The 26,086-nt window shown below is 41.7% G+C and overlaps 1 non-coding gene across 1 annotated transcript; it reads right to left on the bottom strand.

The window, feature by feature from the left end:
* Window positions 1-3,429: 3,429 nt before the first annotated feature.
* On the bottom strand, window positions 3,430-3,502 carry TRNAG-CCC (transfer RNA glycine (anticodon CCC)). The gene has a single exon. It is a non-coding gene; the product is annotated as a tRNA-Gly (tRNA).
* Window positions 3,503-26,086: the final 22,584 nt, after the last annotated feature.

Below are 26,086 nucleotides of genomic sequence, written 5' to 3'. Positions count from 1 at the left end.
GAAGAAATCTCACCCCAGGAAGGTTGAGGCACTTGCTCAAGGTCATAGAGTCACACACACATAATCCACAAGGCTTTGAACCCAAGCATTCTGAGAGTCTTTGCATGCAACCTCTAAGCCCCAGTCTTAGGTGTACTACCTACAGCTGACTTTTGCTTCCATTACTGGAGAACCTTTGGGTGGAGGAGAGAATGCAAAGTGGTAGCAGCAAGTGCCTCAGGGCCAAAAAAAGGGAGAGCTCTGAAGGCTGTAAAGTGGAACTGTGAGAGGAGAAGGGTCAGAAATTCTGCTCCCTTGGAAAAGGTATTTCATTTTTCTGAACCTCAGTTTCCTATTCTGTAAAAAGCTGATGATAATACCACATTCATTGGGTCCCTCTAGTGAAATAAGATAATGGATGCACTTTATTCACAGAGAAACCTTAGCTGCCACCTACCCCCACCCCCAGTGAAAGGCAAACAAAGAAACTTGAGATCTTTGAATTAACTAAATTGAAAAGACAGAGCTCTGAGTAGACTTTCCTTAGGAATGGAAAACAAAACAAAGCAACAAAACAAAAACTTAAAAATATCTGGCATTTGTAAACATTAATTTCTGTAATTTCAAATGTTCTTCTTACTTCTCTCTTCATTTTTTTTTTAAAAACTTTCTCTCCTCCCCTTCTTTCTCCTCCCTGTTCATTTTTCCTTTTGTTTCTTAGTAGAATACTTTTTGGAAACTTCCAGCTTTGATTCAGCTAAAAGGAAAGAAGAATAAGTTTCTACTGTGGCCAGAAATCTATGGAAAGCTGAGTACCCTGAGGGACACCCCAGCTGCAAAACAAAAGCACAAAAAAAGCTGGCTGAGCTGGGAGATGAATGTTCTAGAGGGAGGAAGAATGGGGATGATTAAAAATTGCAGATTCTTTCCAGTCTGGGATTGACTTTCCTAAGTTCTACTTTGCTTGTATAGTTGGTTTATTTTACTAGAAAGTGGTCCTTTGCGCAGACCATCTTATATTACCTTTTGTATTCCTGTAGAATCATTTAAGTTGTTTCAGGCACATGTGTCTCATTTGCCATCCAAATTGCTGGTTGGAATAGCAAAATGCATCTTTTCCTTTGGTTCTAACTCTGTATGTAAACAGGAAAGAACTGTGCTTTGGTGTCAAAGAGCCCTGGGTTGAACTTCAGCTCCCTACTTATTAGATCACCTTGGGCAAATTATTTAACTTCTTTAACTTTCTTCATTTGGAAAGTGGGCATAAGAATAGTAACAGCCATGTAGGTTTGTTTGAGATAATACATGTAAAGCACTAGCACAGGAGTGGAGCCCAAGAACTATTCATTATATGGTAGCTCCAATGATTATTTTTCAGTCTATTTTTCTTTCTCCCACAAATGCCTAAGTACTCAGTTTAGGAAGATTTTGTCAGGTGAACTATATGAATGAAAAAAAAGATATACCATTAGTCAGGGCAAAAGATATATCATAATAAAAGGCTTACTTCTTTCCAGGGGTTTGAAGAGTTTTCATGTTCTATAAAACCAGAAGGGACTTCCCCGGTGGCGCAGTGGTTAAGAATCCACCTGCCAATGTAGGGGACACGGGTTCGATCACTGGCCCGGGAAGATCCAACATGCCGCAGAGCAACTAAGCCCGTGAGACACAACTACTGAGTCTGTGCTATAGATCCTGTGAGCCACAACTACTGAGACTGCATGCCACAACTACTGAAGCCCGCACACCTAGAGCCCGTGCTCCGCAGCAAGAGAAGCCACGGCAATGAGAAGCCTGCGCACCGCAACGAAGAGTAGCCCCCACTCGCCACAACTAGAGAAAGCCCGCATACAGCAACAAAGACCCAATGCAGCCAAAAATAAATAAATAAAATAGAAAACCAGAAAAAGAAACATAGAGACATGAAAGTAAATACAAAGTGATATCCTTCATAGTTGTCATCATGGTTAAGATATCTTATTTACATAAATAATTTTTCTTTTGGCCTCACCGCACGGCTTGTGGGATCTTAGTTCCCCAGCCAGGGATGGAACCCAGGGCCCTAGCAGTGGAGGTGCAGAGTCCTAACCACTGGACCGGGAATTCTCTACATAAATAATTTTTGATTGTATTAACTATACTAGTAGAATGCCATATTATTTGATAAGTAAAAAAAACAAAACAAAACAGGGCTTGGTTTCCATGAAACTAAAAAAACTAATTTAAAACAGAACAATTCATTTCAGTCTTAAAGATTAAAAGAATACTTAGATTCCTCCCCCTGAATTAGCAGGTTTTGGGGTGGATGAGGCTACCTAGCAGGTACCTTTCTGCCTCTAAGTGACTTGTTAATATTTTATATATTATGAAATAACAAGTCACTTAGAATTAAAATAACTATTTTTATGTATATGCCATGCATGAGGCACCTGGGATTAAAACACGAGCAAGCCACACCTGTAACCTTGGAAAATAAAGATGATTGCAAATGTATTAAGTTTACCTGGAAATTGTGCTTTTGAGGAATGTGGTTGTGCTTTTTTGTGCTTATTACAAGGCTAGAGTGGGATCAATCTGATCATTCCTACCGTATCCTGGTTGTAGAACTCTGTGTCCATATGTATTTCCCAGGTTGCTGGTTTACTAGGTTAGGCGGATCTTTATTTTCCATCTTGTGAATGACACTCAAAATTTATGCCCCAGAGTCAGAAGCTTGGGTGAGCCATTTGCTAGGGCCCTGAAAACCACCTTTCTCTGTCACACAAGCAGTTGTTGTAATCAAATTGGCTCCATGCCTAGAGCAAGCTGTGTGACTCAGTGACAGTTGCAATCAGAGCATGGAGTTGGAGACAAAGAAGTCACAGATCAGGAAATCACAGTGACGATGGCCAGTTGGGATTGGATGGTTTTATACGAGTGGAGATTTTTTTGTTAAAGAATTTTTTTCTTTAAATATCATTCATCAAAGACACATTTAATCCTGTTACTTTTGCATGAGATTTAAAAAAATTTTTGTCCTAGTAATACTCTGTTCAACACTGCAAGTGATTCTATACTAAGGGAGAGCTCCAAATATTGTAACAACCATTCAGCATTTCCAGTGATTTTAGATCCATGCTTGGTAAGGGTATATATGCCTACTCTCACTTGAATTAGATCCCCCCCCCCTTTTTTTTTTTTTGCGGTACGCGGGCCTCTCACTGTTGTGGCCTCTCCTGTTGCGGAGCACAGGCTCCAGACGCGCAGGCTCAGCGGCCATGGCTCACGGGCCCGGACACTCCACGGCATGTGGGATCTTCCCGGACCGGGGCACGAACCCGTGTCCCCTGCATCGGCAGGCGGACTCTCAACCACTGCGCCATCAGGGAAGCCCTAGATCCCCCTTTTTAAAAAAATATTTATTTATTTATTTGGCTGTGCTGGGTTTTAGTTGTGGCACTTGGGATCTAGTTCCCTGACCAGGGATCGAACCTGGGCCCCCTGCATTGGGAGTGCGGAGTCTTAACCACTGGACCATCAGGGAAGTTCCTAGATCCACTTTTTTTTTTTGCGGTACGCAGGCCTCTCACTGCTGTGGCCTCTCCTGTTGCGGAGCACAGGCTCCGGACGCGCAGGCTCAGCTGCCATGGCTCACGGGCCCGGCCACTCCACAGCATGTGGGATCTTCCCAGACCGGGGCACGAACCCGCGTCCCCTGCATCGGCAGGCGGACTCTCAACCACTGCGCCACCACGGAAGCCCCTTAGATCCACTTTTTGAAGACACTTTGATTTTAACATCCACCCCAGGCTAGATCCAATTCAATCTAGGGAAGAGAGAATAATTTCCAAGCGAATTCTTAAATCAGAAGTTCTCAAATGCTTTGAAATTCACAACATGTATAGTTTGTTGAAAAATGGTCAAGCATTTAACTTTTATATCTCTCAATCTAATTATTAATTATTATAAATGTACATGACAAATGATAATAAAGATATAAATTTGTAACTATTGGTCAACTTTAAGGGGAAGGTGTAAAAAATTGAGGAAGGACAAATAAGGGTGGGAAGTTGTGGTGGTCACAATTATTTATTATTTTTTTTCTTTTTATAATATCAGTTATATAGGTGGAGATACAAGGTGGAGATACTCTGGTGTCACCAGAGGCATCATCCTTAATTTTGGTTGGGTAGAACTGCTGTCCTACAGGGTAAGGATGAGTATACCTTGGAAACAATAACAGAAAGGTGCTGGATTCTGAAATTATACCTTCACATAAACTTCAAATACTGGACGTAGGGGAGCAACTCTTTCACATTGTACTTGATATGCTCTTGCTGTGAAATGCTTTTACAGCACCTCAACATGGAATACTAGGATTCTGTATGAGGCAGATTGCAAAAGCCATTGAAAAAAGGCCTGGGGAATTGTGATACAATTTCAGATAGATGTAATTGTATGAAGATTAGCCCGCATCACCCCAACATGAATAGATATTACTTGGGGAAAGAATTGGACAGACCACTGTGTGTGATTTAGTTGACCAAATTCCTGAAATGAACAGACTTGTATGTTTGGATCACGATGTATGTGTGAGTAGATCTACATATATAGATCCACTATGTGTGATTGGATCACTATGTCAGGATCTCCCACCTCAAGAAATGTATACAATAATAAAACCATAATTCAAAAAGATACATGCATCCTTATGTTCATAGCAGCACTATTCACAATAGCCAAGACATGGAAACAACCTAAATGTCCATCAACAGATGAATGGATAAAGACGATGTGGGACATATATGCAATGGAATACTACTCAGCCAAAAAAAAGAAATAATGCCATTTGCAGCAACATGGATGCAACTAGAGATTACCATACTAAGTGAAGTAAGTCAGAAAGAGAAAGACAAATACCATATGATATCACATATATGTGGAATCTGAAAGATGACACAAATGAACCTATCTACAAAACAGAAACAGACTCACAGACATAGAGAAGAGACTTGTGGTTACCAAGGGGGAGAGGCTGGGGGAGGAAAGGATTGGGAGTTTGGGATTAGCAGATGCAAACTAGTATATATAAGATGGATAAACAACAAGGTCCTACTATATAGCACAGGGAACTATATTCACTATCCTGTGATAAACCATAATGGAAAAGAATATAAAAAGGAATGTGTATGTATATATGTATGACTGAATCACTTTGCTGTACAGCAGAAGTTAACACAACATTGTAAATCAACAATACTTCAGTTAAAAGAAAGAAAGAAATGTATACAATAATAGATTTTTTTATTCTTCTTCTTTCCCCAAAGAATTTTGTTTTTGTAATGGGTCATTGTTTGAATATGGAAATTTTGTATTTTTTAGGAAAATACCTGTCTGCATGGAGCAATGCCTGTGTGTGGAAATAACTGTCATCAATATCATCTGCAGAATGGTCATTCAACAAATATTTGTTGAGGACCTATTATGTTCTAGGTGCTTCTCCTGGGTCTTGGGATACAATGATGAACGAAATAGAGATGCCTGACCTCATGGAATTTACATTTTAGTGTGAGATGACTGACAATAAATGCCAAACTTGATAAAGAAGTATATAGTGTGGAAAAATAAAGCAATACAGCAGCGTAAAGGGAATCAGGAGTGCTGGGGGGAGAGTGTTGCAATCTTTAACAGAGTGATCAGGCTAGGCCTCATTGAGAAGGTAACATGTGAGCAAAGACTCAAAGGAAGTGAGAGTCAGACACGCAGCTTCTATAGGAAGAGCGTTTCTAGGAAGAGGGAACAGTGAGTGCAAAGGTCCTAAGGTCAGTATTTTTCACAAGGCTCTCTGTCTTCTTTATCCAAGGAGAATGGCATTCTACTCATGGAGAGGATATTGTATTCCACTTTATGGGACTGGGAGAGAGAGACACTTTTTCCCAGCTTTCTATTCAAGGTTCATAACCCCTAATGCCTCAAACATCTGTGATTTTTGGCTCAGAAAGTGACTATGACCAGTCTTGGCCATATTTTATGGCTCTCGCCTGCCTCCTTGAACATGTATAGCATAGGGAACCAACTCAATTACGGGTATTAATTTTTTTTTCTGTTAGACTAAACAGCTTGGGAGGGAACAATTGTTGCTAACCATCTGTATTTGTCAACTATAAGATGAATGTACAGTAAGGATAATTGTTGTCTCCCCAGAAATTGAACTGGTGAATTTGACAGCATCATAACTACATAGTAAATGAATGGTATGGGACACACAGACACACAGGCGCACACACACACACACACACACACATTTTCACTATGTGATATTTTGCTCCAAAACCTATTCTCTGAAGATATAAGTGGCTTCCAGGTAAAATTTGAGAGATATAAATAAACATTTATTTTTTTTAATTTTTGAATTTTATTATATTTTTTTATACAGCAGGTTCTTATTAGTTATCCATTTTATACATATTAGTGTATACATGTCAATTCCAATTAGGAAATTCATCACCCTGCCGCTCTCCCCGCCTTGGTGTCCATACGTTTGTTCTCTACATCTGTGTCTCAATTTCTGCCCTGCAAACCGGTTCATCTGTACCATTTTTCTAGGTTCCACATAGATGCATTAATATACAATATTTGTTTTTCTCTTTCTGACTTACTTCCCTCTGTATGACAGTCTCTAGATTCATCCACATCTCTACAAATGACCCAATTTCATTCCTTTTTATGGCTGAGAAATATTCCATTGTATATATGTACCACATCTTTATCCATTCATCTGTCAATGGGCATTTAGGTGGCTTCATGACCTGGCTATTGTAAATAGGGCTGCAATGAACATTGGGGTGCATGTGTCTTTTTGAATTATAAATAAACATTTCATAACATCTTTAAAAAATAGAAAATGAAGAAAAAAAAACCCTATTCTTTGGTATTCTTCAAAGTACATGTGTTGTACCTTATTGACCAAATAGTCAATAAGGAATTTTAGATGCAAAATATGCTCTTTCATACCATATGATAAACTCTAAAATAAACCATTTCTGTGGCATTGTGACAAACTGGGACCCTGCATATATAGCATGTACACACGTATATATGTGTATGCACGTGTGCACATACACGTATAAGGTAAAAAAAAAAAAGATATTCATTCCAGTGTAGGAAATGTAAATAAAAGTAAAATAAATGCACACATATCCCTTACCCAGACAAAAATACATTATTAAGCCCTCCACAGAGATCATTAACAAATGTTTATTAGGGACCTACTGTTGGTGGATACTGTGGCAAGGGTCTTGTTCCATTGCAGAACTTGTTCCAAACAGAATCAGTTCTGCTTCTGGGGGAGCCCCATATAACAATAGCAACTGTAACCACCATCATGTGCTGAGTGCTTATTACTTCCAAGCAATGTGCCAAGTGCATGTACTTGCATTATTGTATTACTGCAATATTGCATCATTCAACCCTACTCAGGACTATTACTATCAACAGATGAGAAAAGAAGGGCTCAAAGAAGTTAAGAAACTTGTGCAAGACCTCAGAGCTAGTAAATTCTAGATCCAGGATTTGAAACCAGGTATTGTTTCTAAGGCCAATAGGCTTCACCCCTGAGGTATGTTGCTTGAAAAGGGTCTAAGAAATAGTGTGAGAATACTGGAGTCAGAGGACACCCAGGCTTAAATCTTATTTCTGTCTCTTATGTGGCCACAGACAAGGTATTTAACCTTTGAGACTCAAAGGTTAGTAGTATAGACACTAATATCTATACTATAGTATCTATAGTACTATAGTATCTATAAGTATCTATAGTTACTGATATCTATAGTACTAGTATCTAATGGTATAGATAATATTATCTTCTTTCCCAAATTGTCATAAGATTAGAGATAATGTGTGCCTGCCACATGGTCACTATTCAATAAATGACAGTTTGATTTAACTGTTATCTCTGAGTTTAATCAGAATCATCAAGGAAGAATGCTGAATGCTATGTCTAACTCAGAGAGCACCTGACTTTTCCTTTTCTCATTAACCAGGGCTTCCGGTTGGCTACTTGATAACTTGTCCCTAGAATCAAGTGTAACCATTTCTAAAGGAAAGAAGACCAGGGAGTACATGCTCCTTTTGCACAGCTTGGAAAAGGAAGCCCATTTATTTAATTTACACCAGAGCTTTTGGTATAAAGTCTTCCTCTGGAGGAAACAGCCAACAAGTTAATATCCCAAAGAGAAAGAAACAATTTAGCCAATTCATGAACTAAGGCTGTAGTTACAGTATACACTTTTAGCCAAAGAGAGTAATTTGTTAGCTTAATTAGCACCAAGGTTACTAGAGAAAGTGCTGTTTAAGGATAAGTCAAACCATAAATTATAAACTTGAAATTCAGAGATTGGGATGCTCAGAGATGTTAGGATTTACATAGGGGACTTTGCAATAAAGACAGAAAATCAAGCCTGAAACAAGTTATTATCCTGAACTATAGAAGTATAAACAGGATCCTAATTAATGAGTATTATAGTAATTTTTTAAGGAAATAATATGGTAACAGAGCTGGAAGGGATTTTAGAGCTCATTTATTCACACTCCTCTTTCTTTTTGTTTTTTTAGGTGTGGAAACCGAAAACTGAAAAAAGAAAGGAAATGCTATGGTCAGTTCCATACACTACAGTAAAATATGTCTCATCTTGATTTTCTCCTGGATGAGGTGATAGGGCTTAGTGAAAAGCATAGTTTGTAAAGGTTCTTAAAGTCAGGGGCCATGCTAAGTTTAGATTTCGTTCTTGCTTATGTAATTTTCCTTGTGTTTTCAATTATTTATACAAATATATTATTTATATATGTCTGGAACTTGTGCTTTTAGCACTCAATAAGCAGGAATAATTTATACGACTACAGAGTGCTTCCTGTCCTTACCTTTCAGAGCCTGTTCTTTTGCATTGTTAATTAATTGTTATAGTTCAGCCTTGGGCAACTTCCTTTCCCAGCAGTCTTGTCGTAATACATAACTAGCCAGAGAGAGCTGTGTTAGGATCTACCTTTATCTTCATACTCAGATTCTGAAATCCAGGTTAATGATCCTGTTAGCTATTTCCCTAGTACAGCCAACTACTGGGGAGGCGGGGCGGGGGCAGGGTGCGGTCATAGCATGACCCAGCAGATCACGTGTCTTCAGCAGAGGAGAACATACTGAAAGAGAAAACAGGCTGCCAGTCCTAAACTGAATTTGTCTCTGCTTCAAGTTTCTTCTTTACCTCTGCTTTTTTGTTGCTGTTATTTGGTTTCTTAAAAATCAAGTTTTTGGGCTTCCCTCGTGGCGCAGTGGTTGAGAGTCCGCCTGCCGATGCAGGGGACACGGGTTCGTGCCCCGGGCCGGGTAGATCCCACATGCCGCGGAGCGGCTGGGCCCGTGAGCCATGGCCGCTGAGCCTGCGCGTCCGGAGCCTGTGCTCCGCGAGAGGCCCGCGTACCGCAAAACAAACAAACAAACAAAATCAAGTTCTTGACATACTCTTTCCTCTACCCTCCCTCATCCACCTTTTTCCTTCTGCTGCCTTGCATTGACCTCAAGTACCTACATCATCCTGGCTCATGGCCACAGGTCTGGATTCTACCACCAGAAATGATTCCTGATTTTTGCCTCTTTCCCTACACTGCTCACTTCCCAGTGTCTGACCCTCCTCGTCCACGGTTCTCACCTTGCCTTGGATTTATGAGGTTCTTGCTCTGTAACCCACAGGAATGAGTGACAATTGCTGAGAAGAGCCAATACGCAGGTACCCCAGATTGGCTCGGATGTCAAGAGGACTCGGCAGGTCTGGGGCTGGGCAGGGTGGCAGCACAGCCCCTGCTGTGCCCCTTGCCTTCACTGCCTCCTCAGCATTTTCCAGAGCAAATGGAAAGAGGTCCTTGGTTGTTTCTCCCTGAGCCTGAAGGATTAGCTCTCTAATCAGTTTTTGGAAGAGTAAATACAGTGAGATACACAAACTTTCCCTCCATGGAAAGGCAAGACAAAGGTGAGATAGGCTGTCTTTTTCTGCTACTGTCACTCAAAGGCATGAGGCCCTTGCTCAGGCCCTAGAGGAAGGTCTTTCCCAGATTCCATCTCTTTGATGGAATCACCAGGTAAACAGCCCACTCACAGGCCATTTAATCTGAAGGCAAGAAACTACCTTACCATACTCTTGGGTATTTGTGAGGATGTAGACCAAATACACCATTGAATTGACAAGAGAGGATTACTGTGATATAAACAAAATAATTCTTAGGAAAAAGGGCCATTGAGTAAAATTTCTGTTTCCTTTTCTCAGCATTGTCAGCAATTTGTTTTCTGCTTCACAGTATGGTACACTGTGGTCAATCATAATATTAGGTGTCACAATACACTGAATGAAGGCTTGATGGGTGGATGAACGAGCATCTCAGTGAAAGATGTGAAACTCTCAAGACCTGAGATTGTTCATGCTGGGAACTCCTTTTGGTACCTTCTATACGTATCGGGAGCCCTGACAGCATCTTTAAAGGCTTAAGGAATTCACCTGGGGATGCACCTAGTGCCATGAGACTGACTGGCGGCAGCATCAGCTGCCTGGAGCCTCCTTTTGGGGGCTATTTGTTCTCTAGCATACTTCCGTGGATAGACGCCAGAAGGTTCTGGTGTACTGTGGGGCCAACTAGGTGGCCAGGGAACTCCACCCAATCCTAGCTGATTAGGCCAAGTAGGCAGTAGTTAACTGTGTTAAAGGTGAAGGAGAGGATTCTGAGAAAGATACTATAAATGCCCCGGGGCAGAGAGTTGTCATAAATTCATCTGGCTTCAAAGTGTGTGTTAGCTCCATATTTAAAACATCTTAAATGTTCAGAGTGACTTGTCTTTATTGTAAACAATGCAAAAAGTACAGATGAATGACAGTACTGCCCCCACCTGTGTGACACCCTATTCCCACACCTCAACTAAGCACAGCTAGGAGTTTCTTGTTTATCTTTTCAAGAGTGTTTAATGCATGGATAACTGGTATATCGAATGGGCTAGACTAAATGGGGTGAAATAAAAAAAAAAGTAGCTTTCTTCTTCCCCTAAGCCAAGCCCTTCAAACTCTACAGATCTTTCTGCACAGCCCTGGGACCATACATCAGGCAGATCCTGTAGCTTTTCCAAATATGTCTAGATGTTAAAAAACAGTCTGTTATTTTTAAATGTATTTAAAAGGGCAATCTGATCAAAATCGAAAGTTCCTTCTTATATCTAGTTTAAAATCTCTCACTCTTCCTGGGGCTTAGGCCTGAGCCTGGTTCAGAAACCTGCAGGGAGAAAGAGGAGTGTGCAATGCGGCTTTTCACCCTCCTGCACTGTGCTCTTCTACTCCTCTGGATCCGGCACTGAACCCTGCTGCCCTGGCCCCTCTAGCACCGGACTGCAGAGGTGGATCAGAGGTAGAGGACAGGCCTTGCTCAACGCGTGCTTTGTAATCAGAAATCTAAGCCCTCCGGGTGGTGGATACCTAGCGCTGGCTTTTTTTTACATGGGGTGGTTCTGTGAGTTTTTCAGAGACTCCCTCTGCCCAATCAGGGACTCTGCTCTCTGTTCTCTGAACTGTTCCTGTTGTGGGAGATGCTCTCTCTCAGCCTCACCTCTCACAACTCTCCTTCAAGAGCAGTCTTAAGATTCGTGTCCTGGGTTTCCCTGGTGGCGCAGTGGTTGAGAGTCCGCCTGCCGATGCAGGGGACACGGGTTCGTGCCCCGGTCCGGGAAGATCCCACATGCCGCGGAGCGGCTGGGCCCGTGAGCCATGGTCGCTGAGCCTGCGCGTCCGGAGCCATTGCTCCGCAATGGGAGAGGCCACAACAGTGAGAGGCCCGCGTAGCACAAAAAAAAAAAAAAAAAAAAAAAAGATTCCTGTCCTTTCTCCGAAGGTTTCTGCTGGGGTTATCTTGCCCCAGCCGTCAGAGGTCTGGGGCAAGATCTTTCCAAGATGGCACTAGCCTGGCTAACTTCCAGATGGCTTAGCCCATGGGAAAATTTGGCATTGTTGCCCCAACAAACCCTGGAAAAATGGCCACTCCCACTGCAGCTCGCTGTCATTGCTCTGCTATTACAGGTCATTCCAGGCAACCTTTGGCTTTTAGCCTTCTCAAGGCAGGAGGCAGGCACCCCATTCTGTGCCCCTGAGTTCCAGGGAACACAGATTAAGTGCACCCAAGAGCTCTCTCACCGCGTTCTGTTGCAAGAACAGCATGGAGGGATCCCTCTGAATTTTTACGGATTAGCAAGCAATAAGGTGGGGGAGATGCTTTTTTCACTCTGGTGAGCCTCCCATTCTTTCTTAGGTTTTCTCTTTCTTTCTCTCTTCTTGGCACTCCATTCAGCCTCCTCATGAGGGAGGGAACCCCATGGAACTGTAATGTCATCGGGCCAATGGCACAGCCTTTTCTTCCTCACTCTGATCATCCTCTAACATCCTTTCCGAGACTGAAGGTGGGTGATGAGCTAAGAGTTGAAGTAGAAGGTTTTGTTTACTTTTTAGCAAGTTCTGAATGAGTAATAATATATCTCTGTTTAAAATATGGGGGAACATGTTGCTTACTATTATTAATGGTGAAACCTCAGCCCAGATTCTGATACAACAGGAAGTACATTTAAGCAACACACACACATATACACACACACACATCTCTAAATACTATAGATCCTTTCTTAACCTCAAATGGAAGTATACCATGTTTATTGTTCTAGAGCTTGTTTTCTTAAGAATAAATCTTCGACAACTTGTATTGTCAGTACAATTCACTAGAGTATTGCATCACCGATTTCCAGATTTCTGTTATGACAAACAATACTAAAGCAGAGTCTTTGTATACTTTTGGGAGCATATCTGCAGAATAAATTCCTAGAAGAAGAATCACTTGGAATTCAAAGGTAAAATTTGAATATAGGGCTTCCCTGGTGGCGCAGTGGTTAAGAATCTGCCTGCCAATGCAGGGGACACAGGTTCGAGCCCTGGTCCGGGAAGGTCCCACATGCCTGGAGCAACTAAGCCCGTGAGCCACAACCACTGAGCCTGTGCTCTGCAACAAGAGAAGCCACTGCAATGAGAAGCCTGCGCACTGCAATAAAGAGTAGCCCCTGCTCGCCGCAACTAGAGAAAAGCCCGCGCACAGCAACAAAGGCCCAATGCAGCCAAAAATAAATAAGTAAATTTATTAAAAAATTTTTTTGAATATATGTTGCCAATTTGCCAACCTTTTATCAGTTTTCACTCTATTAGATGTGGAATGCCAAATGTATGCATTATTTTTATATATATATATATATATATACACATATATATATATACATATATGTATGACTTTGGTTTATATTTCTTTAGTTATGAGCATGGTGGAACATCTTTCTGTACATTTATTGGTCTTTTGAATCTTTTTTCTGAGTTGCCTGTTCATTTCCTTTGCACATTTTTGTATTCATAATTTTCATACTGGTTTTTTAAAGAGGACCTGGTATGTTGAGGACATTTGCCTTGTTCTGACATGTGAAATGAAACATTGCCTCCTGTTCTTCTTTGATACATTGACCCTGTGTGTATCTTTAATTTTTTCCTGTAAAGAAGTTTTCCAATTTTATGTAGTAATCTCATCAGTTTTTTCCTTTGTGGCATCTGGATTTCACGACATCCTTAGAAAGGCTCCAAAGTTCTAAAAATATTCACACATTTTGTGCTCACTTCGGCAGCACATACACTAAAAATATTCACCCATTTTCTTCTAGTGTTTTCACAGCATCATATTTTTACATTTAAATTATTGATCCTTGTGGAATATATTTTGGGGTAAAGTGTGAGCATTTTTACGTCTAACAAAGCAAACTTTTTACTTCCTAGACTTTTCTAACTTCTCTTTCTCTTATTCACATCACTGAATGAAAATCTAAGTTATACTAGAGTCCTCTTTTAAACACAGAGCTTCTCACATAGTTAAACACAAAGGCAAATTAAAAAGACAAAAACAGGACTTCCCTGGTGGTACAGTGGTTAAGAATCTGACTGCACACGGGTTCGAGCCCTGGTCCGGAAAGATCCCACATGCTGCAGAGCAGCTAAGCCCGTGAGCCACAACTACTGAGCCCGCGTGCCACAACTACTGAAGCCCACGTGCCTAGAGCCTGTGCTCTGCAACAAGAGAAGCCCGCGCACCACAATGAAGAGTAGTCCCTGCTTGCCACAACTAGAGAAAGCCCGTGCACAGCAACAAAGACCCAACGCAGGTGAAAAGAGAAAAAAAGGCAAAAACATTTTTGCTTTAAATTCTGCCTACTGCCTACTTTCTAGGATTCTTAGCCTGACTTCTTTGGGCATTGGTCTCTTGGACTAGTGATTATTTTCATGGCAGTTACAATGTATTTTCAAATCCAGTGGTAACAGAGGTAAGAATATTTGCTCCTCCCCATTTTTACAGTGGATGCCAGGAGAGGGGAGGTAACAGGCCCAAGGTCACAGAGCAATTCAGGGTGTTGAAATCCAAGGTTCCAAGCCATCTAGCCTGTTGTAGTAATCAACAGACCTCATGTACAAAGCACAGGTAGAAAGAATTCTTCTGATTGCATCATTCACTAAATTATATAATCCACAACAAAAGCAGCCAGAGGGCAGTGGACAGGGTAAAGCTTAGCTCATTGAAATGTGCAGATGTTTCAGTGAATTGGGAAAACGGCCTGCTCATAGAGATCATATATAATATTTGACAATGTGAGTCAGCCTTGGGCATTATTCAAGGTTAATCTTATCCCCTTAATGAAATAGCTGATTGTTTTGACTTGTTCTCCTCTGCCTGTTCCAAGTTGCCTGACAGAGTGTTACAGAGACAGTCTTGCTGGTCTGAAGCTCTATGCTCAAATGCTGAATTATGGAGTCCATTAAGAAATTCAGAAGATCTGTTTGGAGAGGCAGGAATCCAGTAAAGCTTCTAATTTTTCCATAATGACTGATGGATTTAGAGCACTCTGAGGGGTGGCTGTATAATGCTAAGTGTTCAGTGTGTGCCAGCTTTGTCACCTTGCATGAACTCTGTAACTACCTTTTATTCCAACCTCATCTCTCAGGCTGCCTCTGAGGGAAGGAGAATTTCTGACTTTGGAAGTTGCAAGAGACTAGAGAGAAGGTGGGCAGAAGAGGGGGGAGGCACCAAAGAAAACCTGCCTGTGTCTTAAGTATCTGGCAGATTCCCTGCTTTAGTTTCATAGGTCATTGGATTTCTTCCAGAAATGTTGTTTTGCAAAGGGTGTGTGGAGTAGTCTCTGGCCCTCTGGTGAATAAGATACTCCTTTCCAGCAACAGGATATGGGAGAGTTCAGCCCCAGGAAGATCACTGTGTCCAAAATGGTGGGGAGAAGTCGGAAATGGTCTCTGTCTGACCAGCTGCTATTTTTCTCTAAATTCAAGTGGCTCTGGGGATTGGCCCCAGCACCTCATAATACTGGGAGACTGTGTTTAATCCCAGGTGCCTGAAGTTCTTCAGTTAGTCTGTGGTTTGTGTGGTCAGTGCTGACAGCACCAGCTCAGTTGGAGTTACAGGCAGCGATTGTGCTTGTCACAGAAATGGTTCATTCCTTGATGTGCTTTCAAGTGCTGTGTCCTATGAATCCTGTTGGCAAGAAAACCATCCTCCACCCTAGCACTTAGGTAATAAATATGGCTTGAGAAGCAGCCAAAAATGCATATGTTTTCTGTGCTGTGAGATTCCTTCTTGAAAGGGAAAAGCTCTTCTGAATGTTATGCACAAAAGATTCTATTAATTAGGAGAACTTATAATGTTTCCCTATAGAATAAAGAAAAAAGAATAGCCTGTGTTGCTACTCCACTGGTTCCTTGGTTGGACAAAGTTTATTGCTCTTGCTTCTAGGAAAGAAATTGCCACTCTGACCCCTTGGTTGTCTCTCTTATCCTCGCACTGTGCACACACAACTATTCATTAATGTCAACAAGACATATGAGTGCATATCCAGTGGGGTGGAGGCAAGGGGACTAGATCCCAAAGTCAACATCTTTGCAATACAGTCCAAGATGAAAATGATTGAAGTCCCATTAGTCTTCAATGACTAACAGAAAACAAAGAGCATTCAGGACACAAGTTAAAGAAGAAGCAAAAGATTAAAAAAATTTTCCCCCTGGGCTTCCCTGGTGGCGCAGTGGTTGAGAGTCCACCTGCCGATGCAGGGGACATGGGTTCGTGCCCCGGTCCGGGAAGATCCCACATGCCGCGGAGCAGCTGGGCCCGTGAGCCATGGCCGCTGAGCCTGCGCATCCGGAGCCTGTGCTCCGCAACGGGAGAGGCCACAACGGTGAGAGGCCCACGTACCGCAAAAAGAAAAAAAAAAAAATTTTTCCCCCTGAATTGTGTTCAGATATGCACCAGATTCTAAAACATTTGAAGTCAAACTTACCCCCAGTTTAGTAGGATAGGGTCCTCAGAGCTCACTTGGAAACAGAATTTCTAGAAAGAATTTTAAGCTTCCAGGAAGCTGAAGGAGAAAAGAGCAGCCACCCAGGCAGAAACCAGGTGTTGAAGATTCTGAAACACACATGAGGGAATATAGTCAGAGGAGATGTGTGTTGGGTGATGGAGCTAGGAAGGTGCCTTCGTGTCCCTGAGGAGACAGAGGGATTTCTTAGCTCCTTTCTGCCTTGGTGAGTCTGTGGCTACACTGAGGAGGTTTCCTAAGAGGATTTAGTCTTAATTCTAAGAACAATGTCTTCAGACCCTCTTCTTATTTAGAGGAAAGGTACACTCCTTTTATCCCTGTTTCATTGGCACTGTGTAGTCTGTGTGCCCCTTCACATTTACACCCCACTCTTCTCCACACTGAGCCCTGTGAGTCTGATGTCTATGGACTAAACCACCTGGGCTCCCTTGCCTCTGGCTTCCTTCTGGGTTTGGCTGATGGGAGGCACTGGCAAAGGAGGAAGAGGGCAGCAGGAAAGAGAGGTGGACCTACCTATTCCCCATCATCCTTCCTGCCAGGCCTCTGGTTATCATTGGTCGTGTTCTTCTAGAAAAGGCCACCACTCCTGTTGGGACCCTTTCCTACAATACACATCTCACTGGGATCCAGCAACCACTCCCTCCCCTGGCCTAGGGTTGCTGGTGGTGTCCTTCTCTTGCTAGCCCAGGGATGCTTCACCGTCCTTTGCTGATTTTTCTTGACTACAATTATTCTTTTACACTCTTTGTTTTCTTCTAAAATGATGACGTTACCTCTGTCCATAACAGCAAGTCTGCTTAGAACAGATAGCAAGCAGCCAGCCCCTGATCTGGGTCCAAACAGTTATATCTTAGAGTGCTGTGGGTTCCGGTAGTCGTTCTCCCTTTGGAGATGTGGTTCCCAGGCCCCCGTGTTGAACTGTCACTCTGAGCTGTGCTTTGCCTCCATCCTCTGGCCATGCTAGCTGTTAAGTGGCAACCTTGGCCTATCTGCTCTGACTCTTTCTTGCTTTGGATAATTTAAGTAAGTGCTTCCTATGAGGCAGGTCCTGTACCAAGCTCTTTACCTATATCCTTTATTTAATCTTCATAATGCATAGTCACCATCTTTATCCTCATTTCACAAAAGAGAAGACTGAAACTCAGAAAAAGTCCCTAAAGGTCACACAGCTGGGAAGAGCCGGGATTCAAATCCTGTTCTGCTCTAAACCAATAAGCTCTGCACTCGCTGATCCTCTGGTTCTCAGAGCTCACTATACATGCAGGCCGCATTTCTATGCACACTGGTGCTTCCCTTGTGTTTTCTCAACCATGGGGCCTTCTAGCTATTCAGATTGCTCACTAGATTTCGAGTCCTGGCCCATCTCCTGGTCCTCACAGTTAGGAATGTGATCTCTGTCTGCTTCTGCTAGGGCTGCCATAACAAAATTCAACAGAGTAGGCAGCTTCAACAACAGACATTTGTATCTCACGGTTCTGGAGGCTGGGGAGTCCAACATCAAGGTGCTGGCCTGATAGGTTTCATTCTGAGGCTTCTTCTCTTGGTTTATAGGTGGTCACCATTTCTGTGTGTTCACGTGGCCTCTTTCTACGTGCATACACAGAGAGAGATTTCTGTTGTCTGTTCTTCTTATAGGGCACCAAGTCCAGAGGATTAGGGCATCATACCTAGGACCTCACTTAACCTTTATTACCTCCCTAAAAGCTATATCTACAGATACAGGGCTTCAACATATGAGTCTGGGGGAGATACAATGCAGACCATAATAGCCTCTCCCCCTTGGAACCTGGACTTAGCGTTGATTCCTGATCCATCATGTCAAAAAACAAAAGTCGGACCCTCTGTGGTAGGAAAAAAGTCCTTTTCTCTCATAATACAAGGTAATAACATTTTCTCAATTCTTACAAACAAGTGTAAACTTGTTAAAACAAATATGCCAGGATTCGGAAATATCTTTTAAATCGAACTCAGTTTAAACTATACACATACGAGGACCTTGACAGATTATTTACAATTAGAGCATCCTATCCAAACTTCAGGTAGAGAAACATCACATCATCCTAGTAAGACGTGGTCTGTGTCATACATAATCATTCTATGTTGAATTTACACATTTCTGAAGTGACCAGGGTTTACTTCTACAATGTGAGGAGGGTGTGGAAATAAGAGCTGACAGTCATGGATAAAAATTGATTGGAGGTGTTTCATTAAGGGAAGGAAAAAAAGGAAAGCTGTGATGGGGGAGGGATGGGGGTGAATGAAATGTTTGTCCTTTGACAAGTATTTACTGTGACAAACCACAGGATTGAAAAAAAGTGGTCCCATAAGCAGTTCACCTCCCTTTTCTCTTCCTCTGCCTTTCTACTCCCTTAAGTCTGATTGGTTTCTTTGCTTCTGCTCAGTTCTACCTCTATAGAAGAACAGAGATTTGCTATCTACAGTGGTCTAAGTTGGCGTTAGCTAGTTCCTAAAGTAAAGATGGTACTTGGTGATGAAGACTCTGCAAATTTCAGGTTGTCTCAACTTCTAAATAACCAGCTAATCTGGTGGAAATACTGTAGCTCTCTAAAAGAGCAATTTATCACTTTGTCTGGTAAAAGAAAATCAGTATATTTTTACACATAGAGAAAAAAGTTATAGAACATTATTTAGAACAATTTGCCATTTATATATTTCTTTAAGTTGGTGTGTGTAGTTATATGGTATGTGTCAACATAGATGAGTCTTTGTGTTTTGTTTTGTTATCATGTATATTATAGAAAGGAAATCTAAGTGACACTAGTGGTGCTGGCTGTTGGGGTGAGGACACACCTCAGAGCAGGCCGTCCAAACCATTTTTGTTTCTTCAAAGTTCTGGCTGTGTTTTGAACTGAGAGGGTAATAGAAAGAAGGAAAGAGTTTGGGGGTTCTGAACAGTAACAGATCTGGGGCCACTAGCTCCTGGGGTATGTGAGGCAAAAATCCTTCCTGAGACACACTAATAAGATATTTAATACACCAGTGTGTCCTCATATTACTGGTGTGGAAAATCCTGGTCTATCATCACTCTGATCTTTTCAGGAAGCAGAGTCCACAATCTGTCTCAGACACCCCTTTTCGTTTGCATTTCTCTCAATATCATACAGATCCCCATAACTCCAATCACTTAGGCTACGTCTAAGCCCATTGTCTTTTGTTCTATCTAGAGTGAAACTAAAAATCAGCCGGTCTGCAGAATGATTCTTAACACTGAAAACTTTCTCTTCCCTTTATTAAATATGCTGCCCCTCTTTGAATTATAAAAGGACAAAGAAAGAAAACAAAAAATGGGTGTGGCATTAGATGGAATGTCTTCAGAGAGTCCCTAATACCCTCTGAATTCTCTGACTTTTACCTCTTGTTTACCTTCTTGAATAAGGGGATATATGAACAAAAAACCAGAGCCTGCCATTTTTTTCCTCATGAGCAGAAGGGAGGGGTTTTGTGAATTAAAAAGTCAAATGCTAATGCCATGGGGAAATTATGACTTGGTATCACAAACGCAGTCAGTGTGGTTAGACTATAATGCATAGCTCCAATTTCTTCACACAAGCACGAAAGTATCACAGGGAAGCTACTTATGAGAAGTCTTTTTTTTTTCCTTCCTCTTCTTTTTTAATGAGAATGTGGGGGAAGAGTTTCAGCTCTTAGATGTTGGTCTTTATAACTTCCTTGTCGAAACTGTGAAGTTTTAAAGTTAATATTTTCCTTAGGGAATTTCCTTGACAAGCTAAACAGTTCTTGCCTTAATCTTCCAAGGTGGGAAACTCTTAAGAGGGGAGGTCCCTCGGCTATACCTCTTCCTGGAACATCTCACCACCCCACTCTGGAACGTGGGACGTTTGGCGCCTGTGGTAGGTGGGAATCCTGGGGAACACAAAGCCCATTGTGTCTCTTCTAAAACTTTGCTTTGTCTGTTCAGAAACTGTCTCAATTGAGCTGGCACCCCAGCACAGAGATGCCATGAGAATCTATGGAAATAAATACACTTGGGAGTAGATCCCAAGGATACTGGGATTAAGCATTTTACTCTTCAAAAACCAGAAGGGTCAAAACCTCACTCATTCACCTGTACCAGTAGGCACTTTTGATGGTTAATTTTATGTGTCAACTTGACTAGGCCATGGTATCCAGATATTTGCTCAAAAATATCCATAATGTGGGTGGGCCTCATCCAATCAGTTGAAGGCCTTAATAGAAAAAAACACTAACCTTCCCAAAGAAGAGGGAATTCTGTCAATAGGTGGCCTTTGGACTCAAACAGCAACTCTACACTGGGCCTCTCCTACAGATTTTGGATTTGCCAAGCTTCCACAATTGTATGAACCAATTATTTAAAATCTCTTTCTCTCTCTGTCTCTCTCTCTCTCGTTGCACGGCCTTTGCACATGGTGATCTCTCTGCCTGGAACACAACTCCCCCCAAGTACCCCCAACTCTGCTTAACTCATGCTTCCTCATCCTTCAGACTTCACTCAACATCACTCACTTAAGGAAGCCTCCCTGGTTCCCTGGATGAGGTTGATATGCTCTCAAAGCAGCATGTACCTTTCCTTTGTAGCACTTATCATTTGGTAACTCTACCTTTTTACTTTTATTTAGGTCATTATCAGATTCAAGCTTGTCTACCTGACTGTAGACTTCACCAGGGTGGGGACTGTATCTGCAGTTCCAATGCTTATGTGTTTGGCACATAGAAAATACCCGCCGCCCCCAGTGTTTATTGAATACATGAGTGAATCCTAACCACTTGAACCCCTTATAAATGAAGTGTTATTTTCACAGATTAGTAGTTGAGGGTACTAAGGTCCATTAATATGCCCTTGGTCACACAGTGGTAAAACTGATATTCCACCCTAGGTCTGTTGACTCAGAGCCCATGCACTTTCCACCACACCAATCTGCCTTTCTCAGCAGCCTGCAGAAACCAAGGGCAAAATGATTTAAAGGAAACACTCCGATCTGTGAACTTCCCTTATTGCTTCATCTCTAAAAACACACCCCAATTCTTGACACCACTAAGAGAAATGAGAAATCTGTGTGTTTTAGATTGGAAACAAACAGAGTAATTGTCTGGAAATCGGGGTACCTATTGCCTCTCAATAATCAGCATCAGAGTGAAGCATATCACTTGAAGGTGAGAGTAAGCATGTGAAGAATTTCTTTAGTTCCAGATTTTAGAGGGTGAAAAAAATCGCATGAAGGAGAGAATCAGACAAAATGTATAATATCTTCATGCTTCATAAAAATGGAGATTAAAATCACATATCTCAAATTTTTACACAACTCAAAAGTGTTTTAGATATAATTCTAAAGGATCAAAGCAATTGATTTTAATTGGTTCCTGAATAGCAATACCAAACTCAGTCCTGGTTGTCAGGTAGATAATCCCATTTCATTTTAGAAACAACAGCTTAAGAATTGTGCAACCTTCCTTGGTTATCATGTAATAAGCAGACAGCTCAGACAGGGAGGCTTGCAAAAATCTAATCAAAACGGCCTTACAATACTGTCTCCTGAATTTCAGACCCACAGGGCAGTTTCACAGCCAAGTCTGAAAGACTTGAAAAAACAGGGTTAGATGGGAAGTGCTGACACAAGCCCGGCAGAGAGAATGGCCTCACTATATTGCTGCAACAATCTGAGGGGGAAAAAAAGAATATATTTTTGGTGTGCATTAATTTTTTTTAACATCTTTATTGGAGTATAATTGCTTTACAATGTTGTGTTAATTTCTGCTGTATAACGAAGTGAATCAGTTATATGTATACATATATCTCCATATCCCCTCCCTCTTGCGCCTCCCTCCCACCCTCCCTAGGTGTGCATTAATCTTCAAGCTGCTTCTACGTGACTTGAGAACATGTCCCCGAAACCGACATAATTTGGCCATGTAAATTGTGTGTACATTCCTAGTGAATAGGGCCCTTGATCACATTCCTACCAATTATGCTGTTCTCAAAAAGATCAGAACTAAGTCCTAACATGTTAAGAATGCTCAGGGGAAAAAAACCCAACAACAGTGGAGAATTTTGCTTCTCTACTATAAAAATAGAAGGAGGGACTTATGGCAACAGGAAGTTAAGACTTTTTCAGGCAACTTCTACTGAGGCAAAGTAAACTGATAGACACATTATTAGGTGAGCTTAGGGTTAACTTGATGGCAAAGGACCTCAGGTACCCTAGGAAAAATCATTTTGGTAATACCTGTACTTCCACAGGACTTGGTTCTTCTCTCTTGGCATTTATCTTACTTTGGGCTGAATAACAGACATTTGCGTTTTTGCTTTATTCTCCATATCTGCACTCCCACCCCCAGTCCCCAGTTGAGTTGCTAGAGGACCAGAAAGATGTTTCATTCCTCTTTTAATTCCACATAGTACTCAGTAAACTGCAGTGAACATAGCAAACACAAAATACCCATTAACTGACTTCAATACTGTTTAGGAACTGGCGAACTGTACAATGTGAGATGTGGGCAGAGATGAATCCTGGCAGATAAAATAATGACAACACTTGAAATTGACAGAGCCACCTGAGCCTGAGATTCTCTGTGTGTTTTACTATTAGCCTCTTGAACACTAGTGCTCTTACCCTGGACCAGGTCACCTGTCAAACCAAACTGGCAGCATTGTTTTTCCTTTAAAGGAGCACTTAGAGCCGTGGGTAGCAGTGGTCACCATCTCTACAGTTCGGTAAACTTAATTTGAATCCCAGTTTTGCCTTTTCCTGGTTGTGTGACCTTGGGAAAATTTCTTCATCTCTTTAAGGGAAATGGTCTAGAGAAATTCCAAATTCCTGTGGCTGGCAGGTGTTCCATGTGATTGTAGCACGTATTTGTGTGGGCGAGCTGGGTTCATTGAAAGGCACCAGGACAAGACTATTTGGAAGCCATAATCCATCTCTTGGGCACAGCAGGGAGTATTGAGAAGAGTGAAGCTTGGAGTTTGGTCTACAACTTTGGCATTATTTGTTATCCTAATTTTATCTGGGAAAGTACAATAGAGACTAGCAATCCAGACTGCTATGTCTGGATCTGGAAACCCTTCTTATACCTCGAAGGTTTATGGCAATTCTGCACATGCACTGTCTATAATCCTGAAACTCTACTACTGAGGCTGCTGTTGGGAATTCCAGTATTATCTCTATGCCCTTGAACTGTAAGAGAGCTGTGGAAACCCCCAGATGTTTCTTCCTCCATGTTGACCCATGATAGGAAATTACCATGCTATATACCCTTCTAGGCTTTTTAGGATTGGGGAAAGGGAATTAACTGACATTTCTGAGACGTCCACGTGAGGCATTCTAAAAGTCTGAGGTTTCATATTAGATCCTGGCATCTCACATCCTAAGTTGTACCCTATGCAGTTTAGCATTCTGTATGTATTGACAGAGTTGATAAAGTGTCACCAGTGGCACTTTAGATGTGGCGGTTGCTCCTGGGAAGATATTATCCTCATTTTATAGACTTAAAAAGGAGACTTTGGAGTGAACCTTCTTGCCCAAGGCCATGTAAAGTGTGTATAGCAGAGGCAGGAGTCTCAGGATTTTAAGTCTAATTGGTTTGATGTTTCTGAAAAGTCTTTTTGGGATTGGAAAGTGAAGAAACTGCAACATGGCAGAGGCTTCCCATTTTTTACTCTTTCTGAAATGGGTGGCATCATCTGACTCTCTTAAAGTAAGTGTACTTAAAAAAAAAAATTAATGGGAATTGTTATTACAAAGGATGCAGCATTTTAACAACACTGCGTGATTTAGTGAATCATTTCAGAGATTGCTTACATAACAGGGATTTCCCTCCAGCCATACCAGTCATGGGATAGAGCTGGGATGTCCTACTGCAGCAAATTGATTTTCTGTTCCCCTTGCCCGTGCCCTGTGGGAACTACCAACTCAGTCCATCCTTCCCTCTGCTCAGACAGCAGAGGGGAATCCCTGGGGAATGAGTGCCCTAGGACCTGCAGGCTCTCCTACACATTTCATCTCTGTGTCTCGCAACGCCAGTGTTTCCTGACCCAGCCACTGGCCACAGACTGTATGCCAGTCTTGTATGCCCCGTCTCCCATGCCTAAAGATTCCATGTGCTAACACAGAATGCTTTTCTCTTTTTTATTTCCAGCAGATGTGGCCATTTTCTCTGCTACAGAAGGCGCGGAGGATGACTGACCCTCCGGGCAAGGGTCTCTCTTACGGACTCTTCTCTTCTTGCCTCCCACATCAGCTACTCCCGCCCAGCTCTCCTCCTGAGGAGCGAGGTCCCTAAGAACCACACAGGTCTGGCCTCCTTTCTTTCCTTTGGGGAAGGGAGGTGGGGGCAGGTGGCTTTTGCGACATTTGCTTGAAAGGGGAGGAATCCAGAATATCAGTACACAACATAAGGAAATTATTCAGATATATTTTTAACCTTAACTCTGGTTCCTTATGAAGTTTTTGTTCTGTTTTTAATTAACAGATTTTATTTTTTAGAAAAGTTTTAAGTTTACAGAAAATTGAGTCGCTAGTACAGAGAGTTGCCATATACCACCTCCCCTACTCTGTGAGGTTGGAAGTGCTCAGTTTTGCAATTCATGATTTGCTGAAAGAATAAATGCAATCTTGCAAGTAAGTACAACATTTCTAACCTGCTGAGGCATTGAAAGACATGCAGGGAAGTGAATAAAATCAGCATTCTAAGTAGATCTTTTATCATCTTGGCCCACAGGTTATTTACAAAGGCAAATTACTAAATGTCCTAATTGCAGAGCATTTTCAATTATTCAAATACAAAGTACAAGTAGTGAAGAATGTTTATTTTATAGCTTGACATCCTTTTTTTTTTTTTCATTTAAAGAGGTCTCATATAATTGAGTAGTATTCTAACAATAATTGGTAGAATAATTTCTAATTGCTTATCTCCTTTTTCAGTTGCTTCTTTTCGGGGTTCCCATTCTAGTGCAGCCCGTTTATCCAGAACCACAAATTGATTCTTAAAAGCTACCTGCGGTTGAAGTATGGAGCAGAGTGGGAGCTCCATTAACTGTGTATGGTTTCATCTTTCTGCAGCTAAATCCCTAAAGCCTTTAAAGGACCAGGGAGTTTGAAGTTTTCTCTAATGATCTAGTAATGGTTGAAAAAGCTTGTTGAAAAGGTTGTAAATATTTGTTGATTGATGGTCAACAGGGAAAAAAAAGGCTTTTACTCCTCCACAGTGGCTGAGAGGAGGGTGAGGGAGGAAGCTTTTATATACCCATTTGAGTTTGGCTTTTTAATTTCTCATGCTTTGAGGTCCTAGACATACACTTCAAGAACAGACCTCTTCTTTCACCTTCAAAAAGGGAAAAAGTTAGAATCAAACAGTGTTCTTAAGTTTTGCACTATAACCCAGAGAAATGTACGTAGATAGTTACCTAGTTGAACAAGGCTAAGCACAGCTCCTCATGAATAAGAACGAACTTTTAGTTTCAATCCACTGAAGGGAGATGGAGTAGGTGGAGTAGGCAGCTACCGATGTCGTGAGATGTGAACATTACCGAAAGACTTGCCTGCATAAAAATATCTTTCCCCTGGGTCTATCCTAGATACTTAAAGGCAGCCAGCTCTTGGAACTGCTTGTCTGGATAAAGGCATTGCCTCCATTAGATGCCATTAAAATACA

Source organism: Lagenorhynchus albirostris, chromosome 1 (genome assembly GCF_949774975.1).
Source record: "Lagenorhynchus albirostris chromosome 1, mLagAlb1.1, whole genome shotgun sequence".
Lineage (NCBI taxonomy): Eukaryota > Metazoa > Chordata > Mammalia > Artiodactyla > Delphinidae > Lagenorhynchus > Lagenorhynchus albirostris.
This window is presented reverse-complemented; position numbering and strand designations above follow the sequence as displayed.